Here is a 26,615-nt window from a genome sequence, read left to right as displayed (position 1 = left end):
ATCATTAATTAGCAACGCTATAGTATTAAGTTGAGGTCAAGTGCCGGAGATATACAATAGAAAACCACTGTTTGGCATATATGTCTGGGACAGTGCAAGATAGATGCAGTGATGTCATCGTGCTATCGAAACATCACGGTATGTCTTCCAACAAGGTGATATGGAACACTTTTTATGGAGCCACACCTCATGACGTTATTCAGCCTGTTATCATGTTCAGAGAGTTATGTCCCGTGGTTACAGGAGGTATTCACGACTGTGTACCAGCCTCGCTGCTTCTTGGTGTGGTCGGACGGCTGAGTGGTGAAAGCGTTTACTCGGAAGGCCCTGGTTCGAATCCACATATGGTTACTGTACTTGATGCCCATATAGATTGCTGGAATGTTGTTAAAGGCAGCTAAAACCTCACACACACACGTCTGGTTGAGTGAGTGACTTGGATTCGACCTCACTTCTGTGTGTCACTGATATATACAAAGTCAATAATTTCTCGACGTGTTTGTTTAATATTGAAGAAAAGCCCAAAGTGTCGCAAATCAGACGTTGTAACCATTTTGAAACAATGGCGAAGAGTTGGATTAACCTTTGTTTCAAGTCACTTGTCGGATAAAAATAAAACTTGTCGGACCTTCAGATCCCACGTGATCAATGACGACTCTCCGACAAGTTTAAGTACAGCATATTGGCTGCAGAGGTGGTCGTTTATCAGCGTTAAAGGGTCTTCCAAAGTCAATTAATGGACGTCTTGGAGGAAGAAAAACTTCGCAAATCCATCGTGAAGAGATAAGACTGTTCCCTCAAACAGTCACTTACACCAAACGGACAAACGAAACAGGGAAGTTTTCATTGAAATAATCGAAGACAAAAACTAGCCCCCACAATACAAGAAGGAATAAAGCATTCAATTTGAGGCAAGAGGAAGAAAGCTTACTCCTCGCCATCGATCTTCGTATTTTTCGCCGTTGAACGCATCTCGGTTTTATAGGGGCCCGCGTTCATGATTGAAAACTATGTTTGTGGAAATCTGTTTTTAACACCTGTCGAACAAGATTCAGTGGGGGTCGCTTCGGGGTGAATACTAACGATTTTCTACAGAAAGAGGACTTTGATAAAACCCTTATCATTGGCAGAAAGCAAATTGTCCGTACACGTGATAATTAATTGTGTCTCTCGAGAGTGTTTGACTTCCGGAATGAAGTGTTTGACAATAACAGATGAGGTGCATATGGACCTCGTCGAGTAGTACTTAGTCGTATTATTTTGCCTTTGAATCAGTACGTAGTTTTAAATTAGATCAACAGTGAAAAATAGGGTTTGCGATGATGCTGGTTTTTTCTGTATGTGTTGTTGTTTTGTGTGTAGTTGGATGGAAAGAGGATCAAACAGACATTTGGATGACTGTATGGATATGTTGACGAATGAACAGATACATTGAGTGAATGAGTCAGCGCGTGTGTGGTATCACGGTTATAACTTAACAAATTTTTGAATAATCCAGCGATATCACGGCGAGGACATCAGAAATGGGTTCCCCACATTGTACCCAGGTGGGGAATCGAGCCCGTGCCTGAAGCGTGACGTTGGAGCGATGGTACTCGAGCCTTTGGAGTGACGATCGAACGCGTCTCCAACTAATCTGTCTTTGGACGGATTAAAAAATACTTGGATTAACGAATCAGAGGAAACCTCGATAATTCGGACACTAGCCTTCCCATAGAACTCGTCCTTAATAGACAGCCTCCGTGGCCTAGTGGTATGTCCGCCCGGAGAGCGGAAGATCCGAGGTTCGATCCCAGGCCGCATTATACCAAAAGACGTTAAAAGATGGTACTTTTGGTAACCCTGCCTGAAAGTCGGCATTGAAGAGCTACAACAAGGACAGGTAGGCTCGAAGTCAGTATACTGTGTCTCGGTCGGGTATTCATGTTAAACTGCGTCATGGTATCTCTGTAAGCTTGCACTATAAAATCTGCGTTAGTCCGGAAGAGTACAAGCAGACGAACACACACACACACACACACAGACACACACACACACACGCACACGTACATGTACGTCGCTATATAAGTGAAATATAACAAATCCTTATTGACAGATCATTGTGCAATTGAAAAACCTTTAATGTGGAGTAAAAAGCCATTAAGCGGACAATTTTGTTCGCTGTCAAATCGGCAGGATTTACCAATCATGATTAAATAGCATTTTTTTTATTTAGTATAGATTATATTATTCACAATTTATTCATACATTTTTCACAACTTGTGGATCAAAAGGGTCTTTTGTTATGTATCTTAATATAACTAAAGCGTCCTTTGTTCTCTAGATCTGCTTGTATACAGACCAACGTTTTACTTTTTGAAGACGCATCTTATGACAGCCATTTTCTGCTACACTTGCCCACAATATCCGCACGTATCTCAAACCGGAAATATGCATTTAAAACTGGTTTAATTATTTACATGCGCTGGCTCTTGTTAGTGCCGCACCCTAGCTCTTAAACTTAAAACATCCCAACAAATTCAATCACAAGGAATCTTCTCGGTGCCATATTCCAGCGTGCCAATGTGCCATGCCACAATTACTTACCTGTGTAGCCTATAATTAAATACCTATTTACCGTTCTACTTGGTCAAATCCATTGACAAGCACCAGTCGCTCACAAAAGCCTTACGCAATAACCCCAAGTTACCGCCATCTACATCCAAACCAAAACCGAACGCTCAACGCGGGGCAAAGAATGCAAAGTTATTTGCATCGTGCATACACTCACATTTTCACCTGTTGTGTTGGGGAAATGAAATGCGACCAAGTTGTCGTTAGTGTTCGATCGGGACTGGTGATTAACAAAATGGGTGGCGTATTGAACATGAAGTTCTTTTATCTGTTGAGTTGAAGTTGTCAGATGAGCGATCGCCCCGACTCCAATTGATCATTGCAATCCGTTCCATCAACCGTTCTCGTGCCGACAAACAATTGTGTTTTCGAGGTGCGCTTCGCAGTTTAATCAAGTTGTTCGTGGCAGTCCTACAAGGGCGCCGTCTATCTCTGTTGTTGTTTAGTGCAACTGCAGAGTATTCGGTACAGGAGCCAGGTTGTCGCAGTGAGTCGATATCATTGAGAGATTATATAATCATATACTAATCAATATATCTATTTCATATTTGTTCCAGTAATATTTGGAAACGATTGGTGATAATGCTGGCAATAACACCCCTTCCGTACTTGTTTTATTTTCGAGCTTGGCTATGTTAATCCCTGAACGTTACATGGACTTTATAAGTCGATCTCTTAGCATTTAATGCAGCTATGCCCCCTGAAGATCTTTGTTAGAATTGGTTCTCAGGAGCCATGCTTGTCGTAAGAGGCGACTAACGGGATCGGGTGGTCAGGCTTGCTGACTTGGATACATGCAGCGGGAACATTGCTGATTACGGCGTCAAACAACAAACAATAAATAATGTAGCTATGTATACGGTGACATGATTAAATCGCGATAATGGGGTGGCTACATAGACAAATAATAATTTTACTTTAAATGAATGAATTGATAATACACGACTTATTATTATTTATGTATTTTCGTAAAAAGCGAAATTTAACAATGAAACTATTGTTCACTGGATGTGCCTGACATTCTGAGAAAATGTGTTGAGAAATAAGATGTTTAGCTCCTCCATTGAAAAACATTCACAGACCCCGAGATCCTCCACCCTCGTTACAATTAGTTAATTATAAACATGCCCTTGTTGGTTATGAAAGTCTTTTTCGAACTAACGTTTATCCAATTACGATCAGGAAATCTGCTTTATATACATTTATATTCGCCATATACGCAAATTAAGTATATAATATATTATACTTTATACAATCCCATTTTCCCTCGAATAGCTGTAATGTCTGATTAAAATCGATATGTTTGTTGATTGGAATGCGGTATTTGGTGGAAACACCTAGCCGTGTAAACATCACCTTGTTTGACTACCCCCCTCCCCCCCCCCACCCCCACCCCCACCCCCCCGAAACGGAAAGGTCATTCTTGGAACGCGGTTCATTGTCTTCCCAGCCATACGCTAATGGTGATTGACGGGGCACGTGTACTTTCCATAGCCAAACTGATAGCGTTATGATTGACGTCTCTGTTATGTTGATAGCAATTGAAATGTACATATGGCAGCCGTTCCCTTATTTCATAAGCGACTTACTGCAGATCATCTAAATGTTGATTGATGAGGCCATTTGCAATTCACTGTTGTATGTGCTCTGCTGCTGACTATTATACAGAGTTGTTTCCCTTACTTGTGCCAGGATCCGTTGGTCGTATATGTATATACACATATATTAAATTTAGTCATGATATGTACACAACGTCATACTCGGTTCATCCTGTTGACCTTAGTCTGACAACAGGACGAACCGAGTATGACGTTGTGTACATATCATGACTAAATTTAATATATGTGTATATACATCTGATGTAACAACCAAATCTGAGATGAACGTTTATAAAATTAGTACATCTGACTTAACACGTCTTTTTGTTCTGTTATATCTTGATGTTTAGCTATGGGTCATTCCATTATCAATCAAGGTAACAGCATTGCACTTTGTTGTGCACTCAACCAGAAAGGTTGTTATTTTAAGGTGTCTAACTAATGGGAGGACACCAGCGTGTATGTTTGATGTGAGGGGGGCGCGCAACGTCGCGAAGGTCGTAGTCGAGTGGAAGAGCGTCTTCCCGGAAAGAGGAAGGTACGGTGTTCGATCCATCGTCGCGTTATACCAAAAGACGTTAAAAGATGGTACTTGTTGTTACCCTACCTGGCGCTTGCTATCGAGGGAATAAAACAAGGATTGAATAAAACAAGGACTGGTCGCTGTAATAGTGTAATAAGACAGTGGAACAACAATAAACAGCGCTGTTACAACCGCTCACTCACTCACCTTGATGCAGTGATTTCGTTAAACCATTTCGAATACCTGTTTTTTTTAAACAGCAAGTGAAAGCATACACTCATGTTTCATGGTGGCAAAAAATGAAATCATATTTGATGTCATAGTTTTGCTTTGGACTTAAAGTTTGCAGTGTTTCGGCGACATTTTTTCAGTTTTGTTACGTTTTGGACTTAAAAAACTACCACATGCAACAACCTATTGCCATTATTGCAACAGATTCTATAACAAGCTTTGCTTCAGCTATAACCCATCGTTTCTGCAGATCTGCATCGTTGTTTACTGCAATAATTAGCCATAGCGACAGCAAACTGTCGTCAGTATGCATGGGAAAGCCACCCTTGATGTTCCCCATCGCCATGATAGTATTATCACTCACTCACTTTAATTGGATTTAATGGATTAACTATCTAACCTCTTGTTTTAAGTCTTCAATCAATAAACATGCCAATCATCTCAATGGTGAAACTGACAACTTTATGTTTCTCTGAAAGTGGCACGTTAAGATTTTATTACGGGCATTACACAGTTATTTTATAATACCGTTAGACTGACCGTATCAACAGATCTGATGGAAATTTTATGTTATTCGTGAAGGACTTTATGAACGTTTCGAAAATAAGCACATGGTGTTCATCAAATCAGTTCATCGCGTCCATTCCTGTAAGAAGTAACATTATCTGTAATCAAGCATGGCGAAAGCCAATTGTACTAATCAAGAACTATTCCTGATTAAGTCTTGCTAAATCAGCAGGTAAACGTTGAGAAGGAATATCGTAGCGTATTAATTCTCTACGTCAATACAGGCACTACCAGCTCGCGTGCTAACGATTAAAGGGAATCGCTCCACTTCGTCGATGAAAGACATACTGGGAAATATTTCCACCATGTGGTGTACATAACACCATGTGGATTGCACATGTTCGGGAAATAAATCTTGTCGTAAGTTCGATGGAATTTCTATGAAAGGTTTTCATGAATTTCATGCACCTGGTCAAGGTGTGGATGCATATGTTTCTCGGTAAACTAAAACATCGGAACGCGAAACACTCGTAAAGTCAGATCGTGTTAGATAATGACATCAAAACCATCTTTGAACCTTCGTACTTAACGATGATGGCGTAAGGTACCCCGATCTTGTCAGCAATCAGCAATCTTAGAGGTAATTGTTGTCAAACGTTTTAACTCAATCGGTAATCTTAACATACAGTTTGTTTGTTTGTTTGTTGTTAAAGGCCGCACTGAGCAACATTCTAATTATAACTATGACGGCGGTTTGTAAATAATCGAGTCTGGCCCAGATAGTCCAGTGATTGACATCATGAGCATCGATCTACGATCTACATTTATCTGGGTGTGATGACACTCAGTCACTGAGCCTGACCACCCCATCCACAAAGATGACTAAACGACCAGGATAGGCTGCTGGGGACCGATTCAAACCCGGGTCCCACACGGGCGTCACCGGCGCCAGACAGTAAAACCGGTTTACCTGATAATTACGTGCGTACATTCTGTTAGCTCATATTGACATGGTCACAGCTGCCTAACCAATGACGTACTCTGTATTTGCAGTGAGTATTCCCCGGCGGAACAGATATTAAGCAATTCACTATTGCCTGCAACGTGAAATCGAGCCTTGGCCAGTGGGCGATAGCGGGAGCGCCAAGTAAAGAGGCTTCTCGCCTTGCCGGACATCCGATACCAATGTCCGTTTCTATTATTTGATGTAATATCATCATGGTCACTCTTACGGAACATCCGGTCACTTTGCGCAATCATTCGCCAACCGAACGCCCTCTCTTAATGTAATAAATGTTATAGTTGGGATGACACTTTCTTGGTAAAGTACAGATTCTAGTACTTGTTTGGGCTGAGTCATCCGGGATTCATACCACACTGTCAGAGTGAGGCACCTAATCTCTTAATGACCACATGACCACCATGTTAATCTCTCTTAGAGATAATCTTCTTTTGTTACAATATAATCCCTTCCCAATTTAACCCCTTTTAATGATCGCCCTATTGCCATATGGACACCTACATTGCCCATCACCAACAAGCGTAACCAACTCCCTTGTTGACATCCAATCACCTTTTTTTAATTCCTTCTTGCTGACCAGCCGATCCACACAATCATGACAAAAGACAATAAAGGCTTTTTTTTATATCCACGTATTGACATGGACACACGAATCAAGTTCAAAGCTGCTTGTTATAGATCTGCACAAAAATTCAAAATCACTTTTATTATTTCAGAAAAGAATTTGAAAAGCGGATGTTTCCCGTAAGGACTTTAAGAACGGTAAGTACATCTTTATTTTCAATTTCCAAACCGGTGTATAAATGTGCCTCGATTTAGAGCCATTCAAAGCATTCAACGTTTTGCTCGTCCATACCGCTTACAACATTCAATGACCCAAACTGGGTTTCTGTGAGGGGGCGCGTCTGGAAAAGATTTTTCCACTATTAACGCTAGTACAAAATGTGCGCTTGGTAAGTGAATGGTTTTCGATCGCGAATGAACCAGGGTCAATCTCTATATAAACAAAGACTGTCCATATTTAGCGAGGCGACTTATCGATATTCCTGTCATCTGTGCGATAAGGTGCTTTGATATATGGGCTGTGTTATAGAGATTTAGGTCATAAAAAACATGCTTTCATTTCCCTAATTGATTTATCTTCCCAGCATGTTAACTGCATGCATATTGTTACAGTTTATTGCAACTGCTCTTTTATAAAGTCTACACTGATAACGAGAGTTGGTCGGATTAGTTGTTCTTTAGAGTGACAGAATATTAAAAGTGCATGGTTATATTTCTGGTGTTCTCTTTGTGTCAATGAAAGCCTTCAAACCGTTGACTACTCGAGGGTGGGTGATTTTTTAGAATAATTCCAGATATCGTTAAAAATATTTACATCATAAAAAACACTACATAGGATAAACGCATGCCATAACCTCAAAACGTTTGAAGTGTTGTTTGTTTTGTTTTACGTTTGGAAAGATTATTTGAAAGATATCATTCTTAAAGGAGTCGCAGTGACAGGGAATCAAGTTAAATATACATGTTGCAATTTGTGTCTGTTGATATTGAGGGAATCCAACAGGGATCCGTTCCACAAAGCGACCACAGCGATGCGACAGTCGTCCATGCCAAAGCTTTGGAGTTAGGATTACTTTAGCGCTAGGATCGCTTTGCTGGAACGGGCCCAGGTGTTAGACGTTTAACACGTGGCGAAACCCATGTGACAATTATGTTAAGGTGCTGATTTAGAAACAAAATCAGGGCGATTCTGGGATTTAAACCCACGATAACAGGTTTCTGAAAGATCTCATTTGTGAACACATAATTCATTTTGATCTAAATTCATCTAGCGCTAGGGCGGTCGGATAGTCTGGTGGTTAAAGCGTTCGCTCGTCACGCCGAAGACCCTGGTTCGATGCCCGACATGTGCAAAGCCCATTTCTGGTGTCCACCGCCGTGATATTGCTGGAATATATGACGTAAAACCATACTCACTCACTCGCTCATCGAGCGTTGAACTGCTTGTAGATACACGATTTCAAGTACACCTTGAACACCGTTATCTCGAACGTACCGATATCTCGAACCTATTCTCCGGTCCCTACCGCCTTACTATATAATGTTCATGCCTCGTTATCTCGAATGTCTCAATATCTCGAAGTTACAACATGGTTACAATACTGTTCCTTGTCATTTATAGATCAATTTAGTTCCTGATCTAGTTTTAACGTACGCTGTCAGCATGACAAAAACTTCCAAAAGATGAACAATATATATTGGTGATTAGTTGCCATATATTCTTCATCTACATCTTCCTTTACATTATATATGAAGCTTTGCCTGCCACGCATCCACGTTAGCGTCATAGGTGGAGCAAGGGACTTGTCTGTATTATTCTGGAATCATCAGAGTATTGAAGTGAGACAGCAATAAAACTGTCGATGACAATGGAGTTAGACAAGGTCGTTTACTTAGCCCACTCTAATTCACACTGATAAACACAGGATACAGCGCATGGGATCTGCCATGTCAAGGCGTGAAGGCTCCAACGACAGAAAGGGATTAGAAGAAACACTGTGTCGTTGTTCCAGCACATTTCGTTAACACTGGGAGAAACCTTTTGGGAAACGGTGTTTGAGAACACCCAACTGCCATTAATTACGGTTGAACTGCCACATGTGTGTGTGTGTGGTCGACTGTGTTATTTATCTTGGCAGGTGGAACTCACAAAAGGATCTTTATATTTAGTTATCAATACAGCAACACTGCCTAGTTATCATTGAAGCAACGGAGGATACATATACATTTTATTTTTCACCTCTCCACCTTGGGACAACAGTTAATTAGTAAATTGTTGACACAGGGCCGTTGACTCTTAAATAACGTCTTGGTGGTGTTTGAATTGAAACAATTGTGAATATTAAATTCGATGGAAACAATATGCTTCTCTTTGGCGTTTACAAAAAGTATATCTTTGCATTTAAAGATGAACTGGTTCTGATATTGATCACACGGTATCGTAGTGGATAGCTGCAATATTTACAAAGCACTCACTCACTCACTAGTGAAGGCAGAAACAGTCATTGTAAGCATTAAATTGTACCTATGTTATTTGTGTCATCATGACGTCACAGTATGAGGTCATAAAAATGTGATGAAAGATGATTAAAGTAGATTTATATGATTACAAAAGGGCGACCGTAATTTTTTTTGTAATTATGTCGGATATATTAATTTGACAAAAAAGTAATTTGTTTTCATTACAGTTCTGAACAATTCATGAAAAGAGATGCATTTTTTTCTTTCGCATCTTGCGAAAAAACAAATTAATATAAAAGCGATTTATTAGCTATCAAGCAGTACAGAAACTTGTCTCCAGACACGATGCGAAAGGCTATTATCCCCTGTGCTCGTTTGTCACATTCTTAGTTATGAGTAGCGGAATCGTCGTCCACAAGTCATATGACTGGCGCACACTCAGAACTCACCTAATGAAGGTGGCTTACCAATTTAACCGAGTTTCAAATTAAACAGGGCAATTCAAAGATGGAGAAAGGTTGCATGGTCCATTGTTGCATAGCTCCGTCTCGGGAAGACACTGTTTGGTCGTAATCAAAAACGCATCAATAAACGGAAGACGGTCCTCTTCGGAAATGAACAAACTGGACGTAATTAAAAGATCCGTCGACTTTCCGTGGTCCGCATCACGAGAGGTTTTCAAGGGGGAGGTGATTGGAATGGCACAGTGTTGAGCCTTTGGTATTTGGACTTCTGGCTCTTCTCTTTTATGAGTGGACGTTGTAAATTGGATTTCTCTTAAAGAATGTGCCTGTGATGTTATAGGCACGTCGCTATGTCGCCATACTCGATGGTGGAGATAATTATTCGGATGTTCTCAAATGTAGTTTAGTTGGTAGTGGGATTGATTTGGATAATGCTCATTGTTGCGTCATGGGTGCCATGATGATGTCAGTGTTGTGTCATGTTGGTATATGTCAGTGTTGTGTCATGTTGGTATGTGTAGGTGTTGTGTCATGTTGGCAAGTGTCAGTGTTGTGTCATGCTGGTATGTGTCACTGTTGTGTCATGTTAGTATGTGTCAGTGTTGTGTCATGTTGGTATGTGTCAGTGTTGTGTCAAGTTGGTATGTGTCATGTTGGTATGTGTCCGTGTTGTGTCATGCTGGTATGTGTCAGTGTTGTGTCATGTTGGTATGTGTCAGTGTTGTGTCATGTTGGTATATGTCAGTGTTGTGTCATGTTGGTATGTGTCGTATTGTGTCATGTTGGCAAGTGTCAGTGTTGTGTCATGCTGGTATGTGTCACTGTTGTGTCATGTTAGTATGTGTCAGTGTTGTGTCATGTTAGTATGTGTCAGTGTTGTGTCAAGTTGGTATGTGTCAGTGTTGTGTCATGTTGGTATGTGTTAATGCTGGCAAGTGTAAGTGTTGTGTCATGTTGGCAAGTGTCAGTGTTGTGTAATGCTGGTATGTGTCACTGTTGTGTCATGTTGGTATGTGTCAAGTTGGTATGTGTCAGTGTTGTGTAATGTTGGTATGTGTCAATGCTTGCATGTGTAAGTGTTGTGTCATGTTGGTATGTGTCCGTGTTGTGTCACGTTGGTGTGTGTCAGTGTTGTGTCATGTTGGTATGTGTCAATGCTGGCATGTGTAAGTGTTGTGTCATGCTGGTATGTGTCACTGTTGTGTCATGTTAGTATGTGTCATGTTGGTATGTGTCAGTGTTGTGTCATGTTGGTATGTGTCATGTTGGTATGTGTCAGTGTTGTGTCATGTTGATATGTGCCATTGTTGTGTAATGATATGTTTCATTGCTGTTTTGTTACTCGTTCATCGTTCAGTTGTCTGATCACTGTCTTGTGTTACTTACTGCCTCCTTATCGTGTTGTGTTACTGCCTCCTTATCGTGTTGTGTTACTGCCTCCTTATCGTGTTGTGTTACTGCCTCCTTATCGTGTTGTGTTAGTGCCTCCTTATCGTGTTGTGTTACTGCCTCCTTATCGTGTTGTGTTACTGACTCCTTATCGTGTTGTGTTACTGCCTCCTTATCGTGTTGTGTTAGTGCCTCCTTAGGGTGTTGTTACTGTTTCTCATTATCGCGTTGTGTTGTTGTACTTATTATCGTGTAATGTTACACTATTTCGCATTATGACGCCTCCATAATTACGCCGTCGCATGCACCATCACATTATACTGTCGTTACAAAACATGCTTCTATGATTGTACCCCCCGTTGAGAGGACCAGGAGATATGCATTCTGTGTTGTCAGACATGCACCTATCGTTCCTCAGTACTCTATCTCTCCACGTGAACACTTACAGTTGTAAGACAGATATGACGTCACGCGGCAATGCTATGACGTCGTGATACAATTGATGACGCCATCAAATGGGTAGGTAACTATTTCGCCAAGTCAACTGACACTATGTGTTAAAACTGGGGATTGAGAAAAAACATGTTTATCAAGGAACGTATTCATATGCTGTGATTGGTCCAGAAGAGTCCCAGGATCCAATTGAACGACGTTTTTTCAACCAATCAAATTGCACACATCCGTCCATTCACTTTACAAGGCCAGGGGCGAATGTCACTCTTTGGCACACACTTGCAATAGTCGTAGCGCCAAGACAGCCATGAACGGTGACCAGATAACATTTTCAGGAAATCACTGCACCCGTTGTTCTGTTAGTGCATTCCCTGGAAAATAATACAAACATCAGGAATACGACACTATAATACGTTAAGGATAATTGGCCTCATCGTTGGCTATCATGAAACACTTATGGCATCAAACCCTGCGAAAGACCGTGACCAGACATCAGAATAATAACACATAATACACACCGAGTTTTTCCCACATTAACCCCTGTCAATGAAGTATCATCCAATAATGACCAGATATAACGTCAGTAATCCTCCCGTGATATGATTAATCTGAGAGAGAATTGTCAGTCTGTTATCAAAAGAGTATTAATGGCATAATACCACCGAGGTTGCTTTGATCATACGGAGGGTGTTTCCTTTTATGTCTCATCATCGCGTTTGTCTGGTTCCTATGCCAGATTTAAATTTAACCGCTCACTGCATCTTACCGTGTCAGTGGATGACGTTTGACGTTTGACTGGGTTCCTGTCTACCTAAAAGAGCGCCTCGTGAACCAACAGTGGTTCCAGTTAAGTTGGATCAAGATCTAAGTTTGTTCGACCTTGTGATGTTGATTTGGTTTAAGAATTATGGTACAAATGTAACGTGGTTACAGTTATATGTATCTTCAAGAGTAAAGAGAAGTGATGCCTGCACAATATACCTTTTAACACGTGTAAACACGTTGAAACATTGTGCACACAATTCCTCGCTTTAGTGTGTATCACACTAAGAATATAGGATAAAGACGACGTGGAGACAATACCCCTCCAAACATAAAACGTTTTCCCGTTCTTGTCTTAGATGCTAAAGAATAATATATCTTAATGGGTTTTTCACGATAAAACATAGATTTTACATATTCCCGTTGTGAGCGCCTTACAATTTATCGTTATAAACCACTCGTGGACGTTTTTTGTTCTTCATCAAAGAAACGTGAAATACGGGATTATATCATTGGGAGTGGCTATTATCAGAAGAAAAATCGTTTTCTGTCAGTTTACGTGCCACAAGGGATGGGGGGGGGGGGGGGGGGGGGGATGTTTTAGCTAAGTGATGAAGGACGGCATGCCTACAATACATCTACAATGTTTCCACATGTACAAAGTCACAAGGGTGAGCTGTGTGTTTTGTAAGATCTAATGTTATCAGAGTCTGTACAATCGGAACAAACACATGTCAGAACTTCAGGAACACTTACACGTGAGAGTGAACTGGATTTAACTCCGTTTGGAACCGAATTTCAGAATAACCCAACCCATTGAAAACTCTCTTGCAAGAAGCCGAAGTGAGAACTTACAAATTTAAGTTGTTTGCGTGATCAAATGGTAGAAAATTAAACAAAGTACACGTGTAATCCTATTGTGTCTTCACTTACGACATTAATGAAAGCTAGTTCGTATCTAAGTAAATCAATTATTTAACTGAAAACGTCATTATTTATTTGATCTTAATTATACAAAGGATTCAATATACTAGGAAGTTTTTTTTATAAACTAACTATGGCTCTAGGTTCAACCAAATTGTGCAGTGTCGCCCGAGACTTGGCTGTAGTAGCTTCCATGCCTTTAGATACATCAGCTCATCCTGATATTTCTTGTGACTACCACTATGAAGATGCCCTTCACTTTTTCCTTACCTGTACCAACTACACCGGCATGAGAAAAAACAGGTATTTTACTCTAAATGTTATAATCTAAACTCTATTCTTTATGGAAAGGCAAATGTTACAGCAAATGTTAGAATAAGTTTAGAAATACTAAAATCAGATTTGGCAGATTTCCACACTTTATCTAAAAGCAAAGTAACTGTTTGATTGGCGTTCTAGAAGTTGGCAAATAAGTAAGAAAAACGTACAAATTGATGGATAACAACTTCTGGTGTATTGCATACAGAGGTCGACGTTTTGGTGTACACCGGTATCAAGCAGTGACAACGACGTCGCTAAACCAGAAGTTGTTATCCCTAAAGTTGTACGTTTTTCTTAAATGCAAAGTTACTTTTAATCTCTCAATGTAACTGATGTGTGCTTACCTCGTTTTTATGCACAATAATTACGTTATTACTTACCCCTGAATGAACATTATTATTGATGACATTGTATAACAATTGGAGAGGTATGGACGTAAGGCTTTAATTGTTTATCAATCCTGCTTCACACATTTTGTGAAATAATATGTTTAAAACATATATAGGAATGGTCCATTGCCACGACAGGTAAATGTCATATGTTTTGAATAGCCATCTGAAAAAGGGGTGTGACCTTATAGTGTTCGCTTGCTTCACGTCCGACCGATTCCGGAATTTATAGCAGGAGCAGGTAATTTGTATGCGTAGTTGTGTTCTATTTTTTCTTCCTTTTGTTCTGTCGGCTTTTAAGCAAATAAAACAACAACCGACATGTTAAGCTTGATGTGGAAGGAAAGCCTGAATTAATGCAGGTCTCAGACGTTTACTACTTTGGTGAAACTCACGAGCACAGGTATGGTGCTGACAAACTTAGAAACCAAATGAGGATGAATCTCGGTTTCGAACCCATCATCATAGGTTCCTGGTATGCCTAAGGGACATAACTCTGCACAGGATAGTGTTCCGCCTAAGACGACTGGACGACCCGTCCCGCCTTATTTCATGACGTGAACCATGCATACAAACTTTGTCATTATAAACCGACGTTTCCTTTCGTCCAATCGAACTAACGTTGGTATGTTTATTGGAGAAGTAATTGAGTTATTGCTGTTCTAGAACCGTTTTCCTTCTCCAAAATAAGACGAACCGTCTGTCTTAACCAATAGTAAAAGACGGAGATCTCATGGCAAGCATATTACTCGGGTAAAGACATAATACCACATGACAAAATGTCAATTTCTCATCACCGACGGATCCAAAAAGTCGACTTGGCCATAAAGACATTTTCAAATATGAAATAATGAGAAACACAACCAGTGCAGGTGACCTAACTAGCGGCACCAATTACGCTGTAACACAGTCTGCCCTCATCGTCCACCTTGTCAATTGCAGCTGAAACTGAAATTAACACTCGTCAATTTCACTGCGGCCATAACGTATTTCTGCAGTACTGAAAGGTGCAACTCACTGCCAGGGTCAGGCGAGTTTAACTTGTATAATTGCCTCGCGTTTGTTACGGGAAGACATTCCGGAGAGTTGTATGTAATCCCTTAGCTGATGAAAATAAGAATCACCTGTTCGATAATGAACTAATTATCTGAGTGAATAAACCAGAAAAAAACGATTACATTAATACATCCACGTGTTTGGGCAGGTGTCTCGCAATGAAAACCACATACAGAATGTAGCTTCCTGCATAGCGGAGGTCAATCCATTACGTCCGTGTTAGGGGATTCGTACATGGGTGTAGACTTGAAGCAGTCCCTTGTTTACAATAGGAATTTATATGAAAAAACAACAATAGCAAATCCGAGGTGAAGTGTTCCCCATCCCTGTGTTCCGAAAGACAAAAAATCCAACATTTTTATAAGTTTAGGAACAATGTTTCAAGTTCTATTTTTTGTAACATTCTTTCCTTAAGTTTTTTGGGGCATCGGTGGCCCAGTTGTTTAAAGAGAAGCAGTTCCTTGAAGACAGTGATCGTGGTTTGAATCCCCGGTTCGTCCTGATTATGTTTCTTACTTTGTCAGCACCATACCCAGGTTAGTGTGTTTCAACAAAGTATTAAACGTCTCAGACTTTCATCACTACGAACTTTCAATCCGTGAAGATCCGGGGTAGAATAGGTCTTCAGCAACCCATGCTTGTCTCCCCCGTGAAGATCCGGGGTAGAATAGGTCTTCAGCAACCCATGCTTGTCTCCCCCGTGAAGATCCGGGGTAGAATAGGTCTTCAGCAACCCATGCTTGTCTCACCGTGAAGATCCGGGGTAGAATAGGTCTTCAGCAACCCATGTTTGTCTCCCCCGTGAAGATCCGGGGTAGAATAGGTCTTCAGCAACCCATGCTTACTGTAAAAGGCGACTATGCTTGTCGTAAGAGCCGACTAACGGGATCGGGGGGTCGGGCTCGCTGACTTGGTTGATGCATGTCATCGTATCCCAATTACGTGTTTCGATACCTTTGATGTCAGTCACTAGATTGCCTAGTCCAGTCTACAGACCGCCGTCATATAGGTGGAATATTGCTGAGTGTGGCGTTAAACAACAAACCAACAAGCAAACCTACGGGATTTCCTCCAAAATTAGGCAGCCACGCCGTGACCAAACTGGAATATTGTTAAAAGCAGCGTTAAACCAAACTCACTCACTCACTCTCCCATATCTAGCTGACACACCATGATATAGCTGAAACACTGTTGAAAGCGGCATTAAAACCAGTATCACTAATTCCCACATGAAGCTGACATGCCGTGATATAGCTGAAACACTGTTGAAAGCGGCATTAAAACCAGTATCACTAATTCCCACATGAAGCTGACATGCCGTGATATACTAGCAGTCGAAGTATTATTTCCAGGATCACTAACCGATTCATAACAAAATGAGATCGAATCAGATCGAAATGAATCAAGCGTCTCTAAAAATAATCGTCTCGGAATGTGTTGGTTTCATCACAATTTCCCATGTAAATCATTCCATCTTTTAGATGAAATATTTTTAGCGTGTTCTTTTAGCCTGCATAAGCTACATGATTATTAAACATTTATAATGTCTTGTTCAGATAGGAAATCGACTGACGGCGAATGTTCCCAGACAACTGAAGCCATCAGTGAGAGACAGAGAGTACAAACATGTCTTTAGAAGGAGGGGGATTTTTTGTGCTTCGATGCTTTTGGAGATCGAGTTATTTGAAGTTTTAATGCATTTTTGTCAGACGTTAAAAAACAACGTCGTAAAAATTTGTGATGAAGTTGAAAAATCCTGTGAAATGATATATGGTATTGCCTTTTGATGGGCTTTTGTGCCGCGGAGTTTATGGGTCACAAGTCCCTTGAATTAATCCCCTTAAACATTAATGGTATTGATATAATATCCCGTTCGTTCACTGGTCGTAACGTTCAAGACAGCCTCACAACGTCTGATGCACCTTTTGACAAAGCAGGGAGGCAGTGGTTCGTTCGGAAGGGAACATTTGGTACAACTTAACTATTTCAGTGATTGATGAACGTTTGAAGGTGTGTTTTGGTGTATAAACGTGCTGTTGAATGTTGTTTGTAGCCGCAATATTGTAGCTGTATGGTGCGGCCTGGACGGGAAGACATTCCGGAGAGCTGATGTCATTACTGTGCCTGAGCAATGGGAAACATGTGGTTGATAGCACGAGCACATATCTACACTACATGACCATGACAATCAGCCCGATCGTACACTGCGATCACCTGATCATCCTTTGTTGGATCTACTTTGTTGTAAACCTACTTATCAGTATTCGTATGAATGCAAGACATTTTCGGTTCGCAGTGGGTATTTGTTTGATGTAAGGATAATACTACTGGACCCTTTATCTGATGTATTTTTCAAAGAGGTGTTTATCACAATGGGCAATACCAGTACTTTGGGCAAGACGTGGGGAGAGACTTCAATGCCCCATGTTGCACCAGTCTGACACAAGGTCAACCAGACATTGTTGTAAAGGTAGTCAGTGAGCGTTCATTCCAAGCTCTGCTCAATCTCAAAACGAGGCTTACATTATGGTGGTTTTTGTGGCATACAGAGGTTTTCTACATTTAACACCGATCTGATATTAGTAACCCTGGTCCCGTATGCATCCCGGTTAGAATAGGTCTTCAGCAACCCATGCTTGAAGTAAAGGAGATTATGGCTGTCGTAAGAGACGACTAACGGGATCGGGTGATCAGGCTCTCTGACTTGGTTGGTGCATGTCGCCGTATCGCAACTGCGTAGATCGATGCTCATGATATCTGGTCCAGACTCGATTATTTACAGACCGCCGTCAAATAGCTTGAATGTTGCTCTATCTATATAGTCTCATCAGAGGGTATATGAACTTGCATATGGTAATATAATATGAAACGGACCAGAATGTACACTTGAAGAAAATCTTTATTCCAACTTTTAGAAACACGTAGTTATATATTGTTATATCTTTGCGGTAATGAATAATGACCTATGAATATTGAAACGTAATTATGGTGCAATGATTACTTTAACAACCTCAGTACCATCTACTGTCATTTCAACCAGTTTATATGTGTAATGATAATATTTCTATTCACACTTTTGTTCCCCTCAAAAAAAAACATTTCATTATCCGTTACCCCTCTACACCGGTATTGCAAGTCTAGTCTAGTCAATGTCTGTGTAGCCCTTCTGTAACACGACACCCCCTCTATTCAGGACTATCCTAGATCTCTGTTGTGTGTTTAGAGAGTGTCCAAATACACCGGTCTTAGGTACATCTTACGCCCACAAACACGTTCACCGTTCAAAGGCTCGAACCAAATTCGTTTAATCGTAAGTTCATCATTGAATTGATAATTTAAAATCTCCCAAGTCATGTCAATCGCAGTCTTTTCATACATCCAACGCCAGTGTGAATTTGTCTTCAGCAACTGTGCCTCATTTCGAAGACCTCATTTCGGAACCCTCATTTCAGAGGACCAGATCGGTTTCAACCTCTTGCGTGGAATCGAAGAATCAGAGGGGATAATTAATTCCTCTCATAAGCCGCAATGATGGCGTTATTGGTCCTTCTCAAGAGGGAAAAACTGTACTAGATACACGTTTGCTTCATCACTGACTGTCAGAGGCGCTGGAACACGGTACAGTTGTGCGGAGGGAGGCGTGTGTTGGACTTTTCACAATGTCTTTGTTAACACATAAAGGTAGGTCGTCTTACGTTAAGTCCGCCATTGCCAGTCCCTACAAGCAAAACGATTACGTTATATGATAAACGAAGTATGTGATCATGATTGAGATGATTTCAACCAGACAACAATTTTGACAGATCAGGTTGGTAATATCACTTTGTGTTTTTACGAGTTAAGGTAAATTGGGTAAGTTTACATGGGATTATTCACACCATGATAAGAAGAAAACGTTCTTTATTAAGTGGATCGATTCAGTGAAATAAGCTTTGCAGACAGTTCGCGACACGCTTATTCACATTTTGTGGAATGTCGTGTGTTTCAAAAGCTATTTGATGTTACCGAGTGTGTTGACGTTGGATTAACACATGGAATGTCGTGATTGAACAAATATAGGATGATTTTCTTGAATAATATTTAATCTCATTGCTATGCGATAGATTGTCTCAGTTCCTACTGAGACCTCGTTTCGTCAACTATATGAGTGGATCAGATACGTTGCTGGCACACGTGGATACGAAAACTCTAAACTTCGTGGTGCGTGTATGAGGCATTGTAAAAGAGCGTCGCATGTCGCTGTAAGGAGTACTGTGATCATGTGTTTGCATCTCTGTTGCTCCCAATCTTTATCCGTGGTCTTGTAATACCATACACAGGGGTTGTACCATGTGATCAATGTGCGTGAAACGCGATTCCTTAATTCAACATTAAACTTCTTGTTATACTCAAAAAGTGCTGCGCGGCGTTAAACTCAGCTTACCGAGAACCAATTGCTAAAATTATGAACAAGGGTAGTGTTTAAAGATTTATTAACACACATTCGTTCTAAAATATAATGCGGCTTGACACATGCTGTAAAAAATATTATCTCAATCACGTCGTGGAATATATGAAGCAAGACATCCTATGTGAGTTAGTGAGTTGATTTTAACTCCGCTTAAGACACTTACACGTATTGAATTGGAAGCCAGTGAAATGTCTAATAGACACAGAGTCAGCAAGCAGACGGATAGAGTGATAGACAGATAGTCTGCTTGCTGACTCTGTGTCTATTAGACAATTAACTGGCTTCCAATCATCCCAATCAGCTTCCGTGGATGTTTACCCTGTCCCATTAGTCATTCACTGGCTTCCAATCATCTTAATCAGTTCTCTGTGTCCATCAATCAATTTACTGTATAAACATTGACAATAACTATATATACCTATGTTGTTCAGCACTATCCATCACTTGCTTGTTAAAGGGGCTAGGATCTACACCGAAACGTCGCACTAATTGTAATAAAGAAGTTGTTCATCCATCTTTCTTCATCACACCAACTTCTAAATGCCACTGAAAGAAGGAAAAGGGTTAACATGTCCGCCCTACCCTTAACAAGGAACAAATATTTAACCATTTATTATATCATAATAACGAATTTTAAACATTGTTTTTACTTTATCTTTATCTTTACTTTGACTAAAAATAATATTAGTATTCAAATAAAACGAAAGTCAGTGTCTATTTGTTTCATTTACTGACTTGTCACCCCAGGATAATTACTAGTCTATTGTGATGTGTTTAAGACATTTCGAACTTCTCAATAACTTAATCTGACGGGAAAATAATTATAAAATGACTGAACTATTTTTGCGTTTTGTAATTTTCCTAAATTTAAGTCAGTTTACAAATTGACTGATTTCACACATCACCTGTACCTAGTATACACTCGGATTCAGTTTGCTACTGTTGATGTGAGGCAGCTTCTATATTCTTTATACAGTGTATGAGGTTCATAATGTTTTAATTCCATTTATTGACTTACAGCATGTAATGTAGGCCCATATATACATTAGTTCGTTATATCCGGGGCGGTCGGGTAGCCTAGTGGTTAAAGCGTTCGCTCGTCACGCCGAAGACCCGGGTTCGATTCCCGACATTTCTGGTGTCCCCCGCCGTGATATTGCTGGAATATTGCTAAAAGCGGCGTAAATCCCCACTCACTCACTCACTCGTTATTATCCGATATTCAATATCCTGACAAACAATATCGTATCCTGCAACAGATAAGGCTAGACGTGGCTTTGTAAGTTATATAACGATGCTTACAAAGCAGATGATGTGGTATGAACTATTATTAATATATCCTATTTAATTTTAACAAGTCCTTCTGTCGCGAAATATGATTTATTTTTTAATATGTTTTACTATTTCATTATTTATAATTTAAACACAGTTGTCCATTTTTTCAAGTAATAATAAGATAACTTTGACCCAGAGGATCAACACGGCGCAGAGAAATGTTGTAGCATACCTACCTCTTGATTCAAGTACCTAGCCTGTCATGAAGCGCACATGTACCACAGAACAAAATTGTAATTTACAAATTGTAATCTACATGTGGTACGTTCATGTGGTAGAAACAATGTCTTCCTGAAAGATTTGTCATTGCTTTCAAGGAACAATTGGTATTAAGCGGTATACATGATACTGTTGACATTGATATATCTACAGTAGTAAAGTGACTAATATTTTTCATAATTAATATTTTAAAAGTAATATAGCTACGTTGTTGTAATATTAATTTATGATGAAGTAGATCAGTGGAGACATGCATATATTGTTAGAATTGAAAGCCACAACGTTGTGAGTGCGTTTGTTGTTTTTAACCATGAACCATACTCTCCTATAAGACTTATCTCCCTAATACGAATATGTTTGCTGCTGTTGCCTGACACGTCAATTATTCACAATGTCCAAAAATGCTAATATCTCGCTACATGGAAAGGGATCTACGTTTCCCGCATAGCGATATGGTGTTGATGCAATGAGATGATACCGATGTTGAGTTGCAACAGTCCCCCGTGAAATAGTCTTAGATTGTCTGTGGCGGAAATACGGACAATTAGTGGAACATGAGCCACATACATGTCTCCCAGGGAGACGGCCGGAACTGAATGTAGATGGTCCACTGGTGGAGGGAGGATCTGTGAACACTCCATTAGAGACACTAACACTGATGCCTGTGAGATTTTGACTGTCCTTGTAATATGGAAGGAAAGCCCACACGTTGCAGGCCTCAGACGTTTACAACGTCAGTGAAACCAGTGGAAACGGTTGGTGCTGATAAACCTGGAAACATAATCAGGGCGAATCGCAGAATCGAACCAGCGATCACAGGGGCGTAATGTTTAGACATGTTTTGTACGACAGGGCTGGTACTTGGCTTTAAGGGACGCCAGCAGCAGGTTGGACGTGGACACGTTTATGATGTAGAATTATAACGACATAACTATTTCAGTTCAGATGCTGAGTATATTGATGCCAAGTGATGATAATTTGTGTAACTAATCATGATCTATTTCAGTTGAAACCTTAAAATTGCTCGTTTTGAACTCATTAAACAACGTCAGCCAAACTAAATGTCACTGAGTTGAATTAATTAAATTAACGTTTTATGCGGTCTTTCATCATTTTATGGGGCCGTATAGAGGACAAATACCGTGACGTAGATAATGTCAACCAGCAGCTCGTCACATGTGAGCACAAAAGGCAAACTGAACCACATTTAACCAACATTTTCATCTGATATCAAATTATGAATTGTCAGTACATCGCTAATATCAGTCTCTGTGCAGTTATCTTTCAACACTAACTCGGCGCTTCATTCATCTTTTTACGAACTCCCCAGCTAGTGCATCGTGGGGAGGCTGTAGTTTACAAATCTGTCAGTCGTATGTATTTAGTCATACTAGTCATTACTGCTAATATGTCAAGCTATACTATTAATAATCCACTACTTCGATCATTTCGGTCAATGATGACAGAAATGATTATTGTCGGCAAGTATGGAAGCCATATGTTCCACAACGTGCTCGCCTTCACGCGGATATGGGATATGTCTTCCATAGCGGCAAATATATTAACCTAAAAGGCACATGTATCAGCCTCAACGGCACATATGGCAATCGTGACGGCATATACTGTGAATCCTAACGGCATATATGTCAATCTTAACGACATGTATGTCAATCTTAATGGCAAATATGTCAACCGTAATGGCATACATTGCGGCGAATATGTCAGCCTTAATGGCCTTAACGGCATACATATAAACCGAAATGGCATATGTCAAGATGACGTATGTATCAGTCAACACGGCAGTTATTGTGACCAGTACGGCGTATCTACCAGCGATAGGTCAACTGTGCATTATATGACGTATTGGGCTTCACACATTGTTCTCATGTGGCGAATCAAACCCGGGCCTTCGTCGGGACGAGCGAATGTTTGAACTTCTTGGCTACCCCAACGCCTCTCTGGACTTACTAATGTTTCAGGGTAGGATAATTATAAATGTTCTTTAGCCTCTAAAATTGTTTGTTTGTTTGGTGTTTAACGCTGCACTCAGCAATATTCCAGGTATATGATAGCGGTCTGTAAATAATCGAGTCTGTCCAGAGAATCCAGTGATTGACATCATAAGCATCGATCTGGCATACGATGACATGCATCAACCAAGTCAGCTAGCCTCTATAGCCTCTATAAACTTTACAAATAAAATAACACGTGGATCGTTGCTCACAATATCAATCACTGGATTTACTGGTGCAGACTTGATTATCTACAGCTGTCGTCATATAGCTGTAATATTGCTGCGTTAAACAACACACAAACAAACTGAATAATTTCGGAGATGCATATTTTCTTCTGTGGACATGTGGATATATATATATATATATATATATATATATATATATATATATATATATATATATATATGCATCTTTGATACATGCAATGCACACTGCATCTGTTGACAATCCTTGCCAGTGATATGACAAGTGTCTGGTGATTTCAATCAGGAATATACAGCGGGGAGTTTCTGTAACCCCGAGCTCAGCACAGGTCAGGGTTTGGCTGACTCTCACAGCAAGCCAGCAATACCAACGGCTGCTGTTGACGAAACCAGTCGCTGAAATCGACGCGTGATTGACAGCTATTCATGATCACATTCCCCGGGGCATTGTGAGGCTCGCCGTCACTGGCACCGCGAGCCACAGCTGCTATTGTACAGGTCATCTTTACTCCAATAGTCCACGAAGCATGTCCCAATATACATACACATGCAACGCGACTGACAGAACCCCCCGTGTTAAGAGTTCACTATGAATTAAAGATATACCGCGAGCCAGATCTTGCGTCTCTCTCAATTAAGTAATAAATATAGCTGTGACCGAATGACCACAAACAGTTTTCGTACATTAAAAACATTCATTGACAAAATTGTTAATGAGACAAGGGTACCGAGTACGAAATATGATGTCCCTTTACTGGTGGCAGTATCCGCATGTCAAACACCGGATCCAATTATAATCCTTGGGTTGTCACTTCCCGTGGTATCCCCGTGCAATACCCGTGCAATATCTGTGCAATACCTGCGTAAAGCTAATTCCCCGAACGCCGGGACTTTAGCCGTGACTAGACTATTAACATTAGCGTGTCTTTGAAAGTTCACATTAAGCTTTCAATGTTCGAAATGAATTATTACTAAAACACTTTTGTTATTTTTTCAAAGTTGATAAACACATGACTCACAACTTCTGTAAAGGAAAAAGAACAAATGAAAAACAAAAGCCAAAAAAAAACCTTGTATATATCAAACTTCGTCAGTCAAGATTAACCAAGTTTCAACTAAATGTATCGAAGGTATTCCATTTCGTTGTCATGGAAAACAAAAACGTGGTACGAAGGTTTGAGAATATATGTCGGAAATTATCAATTCATGATAATGCTAAGTATCGATATACCTGTGAAGATATTTTGATTTGTTGCATATTTGTTAATTAGTATGCATTGTAATGCAAATTCAATATGCAATGTATACATTTGTCTGTTTGTAATATAGACGATTCGAATAGAATTAATATAAGTGAATATATGTGGTTATATTAAATCCCACTGGCGTGAAGTTGATTCAGCTTTTCACGGTAGTCCGTTTACTAATACAGCTCGCGGCATTCTTCGGTACTTGAAATCTCGTCAAAGTCACGTCTGTCTCGCCTAATCTCGGAATGTCACGTCTGCACTTCCGGTTTAGGAGTTGAATGGCGGCACACCACCGCCATGGTGCGGGCGGAAAAGGAGAAAGCATATTGGGACTCGGTTTAGGTTTATCGAAGAATCAATCATTATCGATCCGCTTATCGAAGCGTTTGCAAAGAATGACTGTATATAGATCGCCGGGTTGCAAATCATTCCACGATTCTTTTATAAGGGGCAGCAATTCGATTTCACGAAAATACATTAAAAACTGTGGTGTATTGCTAAAATTAACCCCACCATAATTCAGTTTTCTTGTCCATTGGCCTACTCAATCTGTGTTGAAACGAAGGCCCATTTAATACTTGGATAGTTAGTTCTCAGTATTAATACTAGCTATATTCTCAAGAGAGTTGTCGGTCTTTTGACCCATCTAAAAGTAGACTTTATGTGGAAGATCCGTGTCGAAACGGGGACACATTAAAACAAGGAATCGATGAATCAAGATGTAAAGAAGCTCTGTAAAGGTCATTGTTGTGATAAAAAATAACCCGCACTACGGAATAATTGCTAGATGAATTCCCACCATTTTTTTGTGTCGCTCATGTGTTGTCGTAATTCGTTTAAAACCTATCGTACATGATTTTAGGTTTAGAAAAAAATCAATTTAGACACACAAAAAAGAAGTATTCCAGTAAACAACAGTTCAGTTGATTAACTTTAAGTTTAGCAAAGAGATGCCCTTGAACATCAAAAACAGAAAAAAAATGTTTATAAATAAAATCCGTCACAATGTGGGAATATATTTTTTGTGTTCAATCAAGTAATATTTTTTAAGCAAAGTCAAGCAAATTCGCTGATCGAAGCAGAAAGTGTACTGGAATCAGCACAGTCAATTATTTTTTCATGCTTGCGTTCTTTCCTGAGGTTTCTGTATTTCGAGGCAAAATGAGGGGAGCAAGAGACGTCCCTGTGGATCAATCAGCGCGTCTAGACCGATGTCATTATACCCACTTGCATTCTTTCTCTTTCTGGAACAAAGTCTTGCATTATATCCAGTCTGCCAATTCTCAAAGAATGGCGAAAGGTGTTTGAAGGTGTCGACGTATCAGAAACATGAAATTCAAGCCATTGTGTCGCTTGTCTGTGGCATTTCGCCGTGAAAATATTCCAATAAGTCGGTGATAAAATGTACAGGTTTTGATATTTGCTCGTAGCCATGGCTTACATCAGAGAATGTGTTACAGTGATACCTCTTACATCAGAGAATGTGTTACAGTGATACCTCTTACATCAGAGAATGTGTGTCAGTGATACCTCTTACATCAGGGAATGTGTGTCAGTGATACCTCTTACATCAGAGAATGTGTGTCAGTGATACCTCTTACATCAGGGAATGTGTGTCAGTGATACCTCTTACATCAAAGAATGTGTGTCAGTGATACCTCATACATCAGAGAATGTGTGTCAGTCATACCTCTTACATCAGAGAATGTGTGTCAGTCATACCTCTTTTATCAGAGAATGTGTGTCAGTCATACCTCTTACATCAGAGAATGTGTGTCAGTCATACCTCTTACATCAGAGAATGTGTGTCAGTCATACCTCTTACATCAGAGAATGTGTGTCAAATATACCTCCTTCATCTTGGATTT

At 40.1% G+C, this 26,615-nt stretch overlaps 1 protein-coding gene across 2 annotated transcripts in view; it reads left to right on the top strand.

The window, feature by feature from the left end:
• The window catches only part of LOC124148004 (D(2) dopamine receptor-like), a 375,182-nt gene that overhangs the window by 261,746 nt on the left and 86,821 nt on the right, over positions 1–26,615 (top strand). For both annotated transcript variants that reach the window (XM_046518924.2, XM_046518925.2), the window contains one exon: positions 7,210–7,255. The gene's annotated coding sequence lies outside the window, so the exon portion shown is untranslated. The remainder of the gene's footprint in view (positions 1–7,209; positions 7,256–26,615) is intronic.

Source organism: Haliotis rufescens, unplaced genomic scaffold, assembly GCF_023055435.1.
Source record: "Haliotis rufescens isolate VD_foot unplaced genomic scaffold, xgHalRufe1.0.p SCAF_18, whole genome shotgun sequence".
In the NCBI taxonomy this organism is placed as follows: Eukaryota; Metazoa; Mollusca; class Gastropoda; order Lepetellida; family Haliotidae; genus Haliotis; species Haliotis rufescens.
The sequence above is the reverse complement of the archived record's forward strand: the minus strand, read 5'-3'. Positions and strand labels throughout refer to the sequence as shown.